We start from the raw sequence: 7,632 nt of genomic DNA, 5'->3' as shown, positions 1-7,632 counted from the left end.
TCAGCACTCTGAGGGAAGGAAAAGACTCTCTAGTTGGAAAAGGGAGAGCCAAACAGCAAAGATCTCCAGCTACACTGGATGTCGATGCTGCTTCTCTCCATTTCTTTCTCAGTGTCCAACAGACACTCTGAACACATGAGGAATGTGTGTCCAGTGGCCCTGGGGCTTGTTGGTGGTGAAGGGTGGCAGCAGCAGCAACGACAACTTCTCTGTCTGAGACCTGCCCAGGGCCTGCGTGCAGAGTCCCGCTTGTGCCCGCAGCCTCTTCAATTCAGGCTGAGGTGAAGGCCCTTGCTTGGGGCATCAGAGAGGCCTCTGGCCTTGGGGTCCAAGCCAGTAAATCCCATGTGTCAAGAAGCCAGAGGATGCTGTACCCAGCCCCATGGTTCTGGGCTTTGGAGCCTTGTCAGCGCTGAGGGGCACCACTCCTTGTGTGTCCCTGGCCTTTCCTGCAGCTGCAATACTCAGCACATGCTCAGCCTTTCCACTTTGCCCACTGCCTTTTTATTCCTTTGGCTGTTACAGAACTGCAGAGTGGGATCTTTTTCTCCTCTGCTCATTTCTTCTTGCAGTGGAGACGTTTCTTGCTTGCCAGCTGTTCTTTCTGGCAGCTTCTCTTTGGACGGGCATCCCGAGGTGGGAACTGGTAGAAGTCAGGATCGATGTCTGGCAGCATTTCAGTACTTGGTTGAAGCTGAAGCACAAAGAACACAAAACATTGCGCATTGCCTCCAGCCTTCCTCCAACCCCTGGAAATGGAGTGCTAGAGAAGCCAGCACCACAGCCCCTCTGCAGCCCCACAGACGAGTTTGCTGCTCTGGCCTCAGGCCCGCCAGGGACAACAGCTCCCCCGGGGCAGGAACTCTGCAGCCGTAGCTGGAGCACCGGGGAAACGGCCTCAACGTCCACAGGGGAACGTGTGAGGCTGAGCAAGGCGTTGCAGCAGTCTCCCTCCAGCCCTTCCCTCTCAGTCTGAGATCCCTGCAGGCCTCAGGAACAAGGGTAAGGAGCAGCCCTGCCAAGGGGAGGAGCAGCCCCTCTGCTGTGAGACCTTGCTGAGGATTCATCAGGTCAGGCTGAATGAGCCAAAGCGCCTCTTGTAGCCCTGGCCTTCACCCTCAACATCAGTTCCCAGGGCCACCCTTGCTGCTCCTCCAACAACTGCCATCCTAGAAATGGCTACTTCATCACACAAGGTCTTTTCTTGGCCAGGGACCCCATTTCTCACATTTTGCAGCCTGTTCCACACGCTACTTGGAAGCAACACCACTGCGCTGCAAAGACCTTTCCAGCTTGGGAAGTGCCTTTGCCTTTCTGAAAAAGAGTTCTTACCTCATCCACTCTGATCCATATAAGGTTCTGCCATCTTTCCATTTCAAGAGCCTCCAGTTCATTGGTATATCGCCCGTGCCGTCTTGCCTCAGGTTTCAAGGGACCCTGTTAAAAAAGGGAAGCCAAGAGAATGCATTTAGTCAGAGAGGCCACCAGGAGGAGGATGCTGAGCAGCCTGGAAGGCATGGGTTGACTGCAGATGGGGAAGAAGTCCAGTTAAATAACACACTTGTGGAAACAGACCTTATTGTTAAGGCTAATACCGCTCACCATGCCAGTAGAGCATGAGCTCAGACCTCTGTCCCTGCACTGGGTCTCAGCCCAGGTGGCTCTAGCCACTTGACTTGTGTCAGTCTCCTTGACGTGCCCCGAAGACAGAGGTTTCTCCAACTATTTATCCCAAATGTTCCCCCTTTCAGTACCTCCAGCCTTTTGACCCCTTCCTTCTGAGTTCGAGGTTTCACAGCTGGGATCTCTGGGAGCCCTTTCTGATGCCCCTTTTCCCGGAAGGAATCCCAGTGATTGCGTTGGTGCCTCTGCTGGGTCAGGTCCCGTATTGCCTGGAGAGCCGCAGGAATCAAGAACAGGCAGTATTCGGTTGTTGGTTTGTTGAGGGGGAGATTGTGCTACTTTTACCCCTTTACTGTAGGCTTTTTGGTGGCAGGGGTTTGCTCTCAAATTCATCAGGGCATAGGTGAAAAGTCCCTTTCCATTTACCCCTTTGAAGGACCCCCAAGCCATTTTGCAGTGTTACAAAGAACACACATGACGGGCTCTTTTCCAAGCCAGTCTTCACCTAACTGGCCTTCTCTACTAGGACAAGGGACACAGTCATTGCACACCTCCACCCCGCGTACCTGTCTGTCTCTCTGATGCCTGTCACAAAGGACAGGTTTGGTTGAGTCCTTGGCTGGCAGAGATGGTTCCTGCTTGCCATTGCCTTTCTTCAAGGAGCCCTCTGGGATTGCAGGCAGCCGGCTGAAATGCACAGCAGCAGACTTGGCATGAGCTCCACAGTAGCTTGCTCTCCACATTGGGCTCACAAGCTCTGCCCATGCTGCTGCAGCAGAAGCCAATCGTGCAGCAGAGTTATGTGGAATGGATTAGTTGGGCTCAAATGAAAGCAGAAACAGAGGGAGAGCCCTGAGCTGTTCCACTCTGGGGTAGCGTGACCATGGTCAAAGGGAGGCCAGAATGTCCTCTGTCCCTTGATGGGATGGGGCAACCCATTCCCTTCTCCTGGCAATGGCCTTGAGCTCAGACAAGCACTAGCACCACTCAAGAGCTACTTGAGAGCCTTTGGAACCCTCAGAACTCTCATGAACATGCCTATGGATCTGGATTCAAAAGATGCCTTGAGCTGCCCTCAAAAAGCTGTGTCCTGGAAGCAGAGCCCAAAGAGAAACGCAAGCAAGACAAGAGAGTGCCACAAAGAGCAACTACACACTTGCCATGCAGCAAGTGTGTTCCTGCCCTGTGTTCGTAGCTCCTCAAAGCTGATGGAGACAGTTGTGCTCACAGGACACCTCTCCCTCAAACCACAACAGCACGGCCTCATCCGCATCCTTGCAACAAGAGACTCACCCCACAGTGGGCTTCTTCCTTGGCTCCGTTGCTGCCTTTGCCGCCTGTGCAGGAAGACCTTTTGGGGCTCCTTTAGCTGGTCCGTACTCTGAAAGAGAACCCTTGTTGTGAGGTATCCTAAGAAAGTCTCTTTGTGAGGAATCATTTCGCAGCAGAGGAGCAGCCAGTGTGCTCCCTGTAACTGCTCCCACAGGCAGGACTTTGTCACACACACCCTCAAGAGGGTCATTCTGGCATTGCCAGTCTTGAAAGGACAAGGAACTTTTAGCGCAGGTTGGCAGCCCTGCCCACCTGCACAACGGGAAAACCGACACAGCTCCGGAAGGAGTCACTGTTACATTACCTTTCTTGACCATGCAATTGCCCACATCTTCCTTGGTCACTTTCTTTGCTTCAGTGGGCTTTGCAGTGCCCTTCACAGGAGGTATGACGGTGCTCCTGCGAGGCCCGACCTGAAGCTGAAAGCTGCAAAGAGGATGGAGAGAGCAGGTTGAAGGGCAATCACAGGCAGTCCCGAGTACGGCAAAGCACGCGTGGGCTGCAGGCCCTTGGAAGAGTTGGTCTCCAGGGAATGCAGGACTCAAGAAGCTCTTGCAAGTCAGGCAGGGGCTGCTGAGGCAGAGCTACTCACTGTGGAAAGATGATGATGCGGCCAGACTGGGTGTGGGAGGCAGCAGTCTCGGTGCCCAAGAGCAAAGAGCCCTTCATCTCTGGCATCTGCAGCAGGGACAGGGACAAGTGAGAGGATGCCTGCCTTGCCCACAAGGGCCGCAAACCTCACTTCTGACCTTTGCAGGCAGTGAAGGAAGGGAAGGAGGGTAGGGAGTACCAGGGACGCCTGCCCATTTCTTGCCCAATTTCCCAAAGGGTGCAAGAAGAGAAGGCTGGAGCCAGGGAAAAATGGAAAACTTACACTGAGAAGAGCTGTTAGCAGCATCTCATTCCCATTGAGCCGTTTGAGAAAGCTTCTATGAAACTTCATTTTCACGGCTTTCCCTTGGATAAAGAGCATGCCAATGTCCTTGAGGACAAAGGCAACGTTCTCCTCTTTCCTTATGTAATGGTGGAAAAGATGCAGGGTCTCTTGCATGCTCTCTTGGGTTTTCTTCCTCGAGGCCACCTCCTCCAAGCCTAAGTCCGCATACTTCAGCGGCTCGATTTGTTTCTCATCTAGCAAACAAAAACAGACAACAAAACTCAGAGGACAATGAAGAAGCTGAAGCCAAGCTTGAGCTGCCCCCAAGCTCTCAGGCAATCCACAGCTTCCGAGCTGTCCTGTGGGAGCGTCAGGGAGGCACAAGGGCATTTCCTGCCTTTGGGGAATAAGTTGCAGGCACCCTGTGTGCCCCAGGCCCCACGCAAGGCGCACTCTGGCCTGCGGGGCACTCAGCGGGGCCACGTCAGAGGGGCGTCATGCAGAAGGACAACGCAATGCCTGCACCACAGGTCTTAGGGTTATTCCGCTTGCTCATTGCCCCACAGACCCTCAGAAGGCCCCAGCGGCAGCAGCTGCTGCCTGAGCTCTTGGTGCCAGAGCGCTGTCCCTGGGCAGGCCCAGACTGTTGTTCCCAGTGAAGAGATGATGGGTTCATGAGAGGGAAACAAATCATGGCAAAGACAGCCCCCAGCTCGCAGTGTGTCACCAAGGGCAGGAAAGGTCTGCGTCTGTCCCCTTACCAAAATCAGGTGATTTGTCCTGCCTCAGGCCATAAAGCTCTGCAAATGCCTTTGCAAAGTGAAACCTGGGTCTCCGAAGAGTGAAAACGGTCTTTCCTCCGTTCTCAAAATCCGATAGGACGATATCAAACGTCCCAAAATTGGGAATTCGGACGCCCTGGAAACAAAGCAGAAGTCAAAGGAGCCCTAGAAAGAGTTCTGCAGAGGGAAGCATTAACTCATGTGTCACCAGAGCACAGAGAGAGGCCTTTGTGCCTGGGCCGCTCCTGCTGCACAGAGGCAAATATGGGAACTATGGAAAGCTCCAGAGAAGACCTAGAGACTCCAGATCTCTCCCTTTCTCCTTACTCTCTCCCTGAAAGTAAGATGTGATGATGGAAAAACCAAGCAAGCCTCCTCGGTGGCTAAGAAACAACGGCTGCCAGCAATCGGACAACCCCAAGGCACGTCCCAGCTTCCTCTGCGGCCTCGGCACTCTAGCCGTGCGCCCCAGGGAAGGACCAGAAGGTTCCCACCGCTTTCCCCCATGGGGCCAAGCTTGAGAGTTTACCCGCCTGACAGAAGGGCTGCAGTGTCCTTCTAGGGTAGGATTTCTGCTTTTGGAGGAGGGAAGGAATAATCGCACTCCCTTGCACAGTGGTGCCAGAAGGCCCAAAAGCATCAGGGAGGAAGGGGAGGAGGAGCACCCAAGACCCACCTTGTTCCTCAGCAGCTGCTGGATGACGTACTCAGACACACATTCCCAGATCGTGAGCACGTCTGGAAGGAAAGGCAAGGAGACATCGTGCTCTAAGTCAACAAGCTCGCAATCACTCTGCCCTTTGCAAAGCAAGGAGACAGGGAGTGCAGATGCAATCGCCCCTTGCTTTCCTCCCATCCCAAAGCCAACATCCAGGAAAGGTGCCAGCATATTTAGGCTTTCACTCCAGACTCTAGCCTTTCCTTGGACACCAGGAGAGGTGAGAGCTGAAAGATCAGAGGCATGAGACAAGCAGGTCACGAGGACACGCTGCCGTCTCACATGCACAGCGGGAAGGTGCCTCCGAGCTCCAAGCCAGTGCTGCCACCCAAGAAGGCAAGCCGAGCCAGGGACACATCCAAAGACTCCTGCCTAACAAAGCCTTGCCAGCAGTCTCTGCAGCGCCTGGCCAGGGCTGCACAACCCCTCCGCCTTCTGCAACCACTCCGTGGGAAAACTTGGCAATGGATCCGCACCCTAGTGAGGGGACGGAGCTGGGCCCACGTGAGTCTCGGGGCACCTGCCAGTGCCTTTCCCGCAGGGGCCACTTTCCCCCATGCTGGGTCCCTGCACACAGACTCTGCATGTGCATCTGAGCAGCTGCAACTCCTCCACTCGGCCACGAGCTCAGGGTGGGCCACCCCCACCAGCAGCCAAGCAGCAACCTTCAAGGACAGGCCCTTCTGCCTGGGGCTGCCCCAGGAAGGAAGCGCCAGAGACAGGAACAGCACCCAGAGCCCTGCAGCCCCGCACGACACGTTGGGATCTCAGCCCCACGGGACAGCCACAACTGCCCGTGCAAGCTCCAGTCTGCTCTCCTCTCCAGCACAGCAGGTCTGCCTGCATTGCAGGGCTACATTCTGAGTTCCTTCTGCACGTGACAACCCGCAAGAAAGAGCTCCTGAAGGCCTTACCCTGTGTGTGTGTCCTGTATGTAGGACATGTGGCCTTCTGCTGACCGCCGTGGCAAAGCCTCCAGGAGTCCATCTCTGCTTCCCCCTTGCTGTGGCTCAGCCCAGTCAGGGGGTAGGAGAGGAGGAATGTTCCTCTGCAATCTCCTGTTTGGCACTTGAGCACACAGCCTGCAGCACGATGCCACAAGCACCCCTCGCCTTCTCCTTGGGAGGACAAAGCAGCTCCTCCAAACCACAGCAGAGGTGAGAGCAGCCTCCAGCACCTGCACTCACCGCAGCCTCGCAAGGGTGTGCGGGGAGAGGCCGGGCGCAGCGGGGGACGTGTCACCCTGCTGCTGACTGTGTCACAGAGGAGCTGCAGTGACCCCGGCCCTGCCAGCTGTTGCCCCACAAAGGGCAGGGTGGATGCACAGGGCCGCTCAGGGAGCTGACCCCAAGGGGAGCGTAGGGCTGGGAGATGCACAGGAGGGTTTACAGAGCACCCTGGGGCATGGATGCCCCTCCTGTCCCCAGATATGGGGTCACTGGGCAATGATTGCTGTGGGGAAGGCAGGGACTTGGCCGCATTGCCCATCTCCTGGATTCCAGGAGAAAAGCCTGGGATAACTCAGGTTCAAAGGGACCTCAGGAGGTCTCTTGTCCCTCCTCCTGCTCCAAGCAGGGTGACACCAACTGCCCCCAGGCTCTCAGGAAATCCACAGCTTCCGAGCTGTTCTGTGGGAGCCTCTGGCACACTGGAGGCACAGGGTGATTTCCTGCCTTTGGGGAGGAAGTTGCAAGCACCTCGTGTGTCCCAGGCCCCACGGCAGGTGCTCTGTGCGCTCCGGCCTCTGAGGGACTCAGCTGTGCCCTGTCAGAGCGGTGTCATGCTGAAGGACAGCATGAGGCTCTGAGGTGGCCTGGGCGGGGCCCGCAGTGCAGGCAGTGCAGTCCCTGCATGCCCAAGAGCAGCCCCAGGGAGGGCGAGTGACCAGGGCGGGTGCCCTAACCAGGGTGTGGCGGGTCACTCAGCCAGTCGGTTAGCGGCAGTTGGTGCAGACAGGTTGTGCAGGCAGGGAGGGAGCAGGTCTGCTCCCAGCTCAGCGGGGGAATCCTCCCCTCAGCCATTACCCTCAGGGAGGAACCAGCCCCAGCCCTGGTGCCTACTGGGCAGAGAGGCAGCACGAGGAGGGCTGTGGGTACACACACTGAGATGTCCCCCACACGTGCAGTGGTCCAGGTCTCTGCCTCCCCCGAGTGTCTGAGCTTGTCAATGTTATCGAGGGGTTGAAGATACAAGAACTGCATTTTGTCACATGTCCCTTATCATCACAAACAGTGCACCAGGGGAACGCTCTTAGTCCACCTGAGGATCTTGGCAATAAGGTGCCAAGAGAAGTCTGAAGT

The sequence above is a fragment of the Tinamus guttatus genome, unplaced genomic scaffold (genome assembly GCF_059628265.1).
Source record: "Tinamus guttatus ecotype Peru unplaced genomic scaffold, ASM5962826v1 Tinamus_guttatus_pri_ptg000023l, whole genome shotgun sequence".
Lineage (NCBI taxonomy): Eukaryota > Metazoa > Chordata > Aves > Tinamiformes > Tinamidae > Tinamus > Tinamus guttatus.
The sequence above is the reverse complement of the archived record's forward strand: the minus strand, read 5'-3'. Positions refer to the sequence as shown.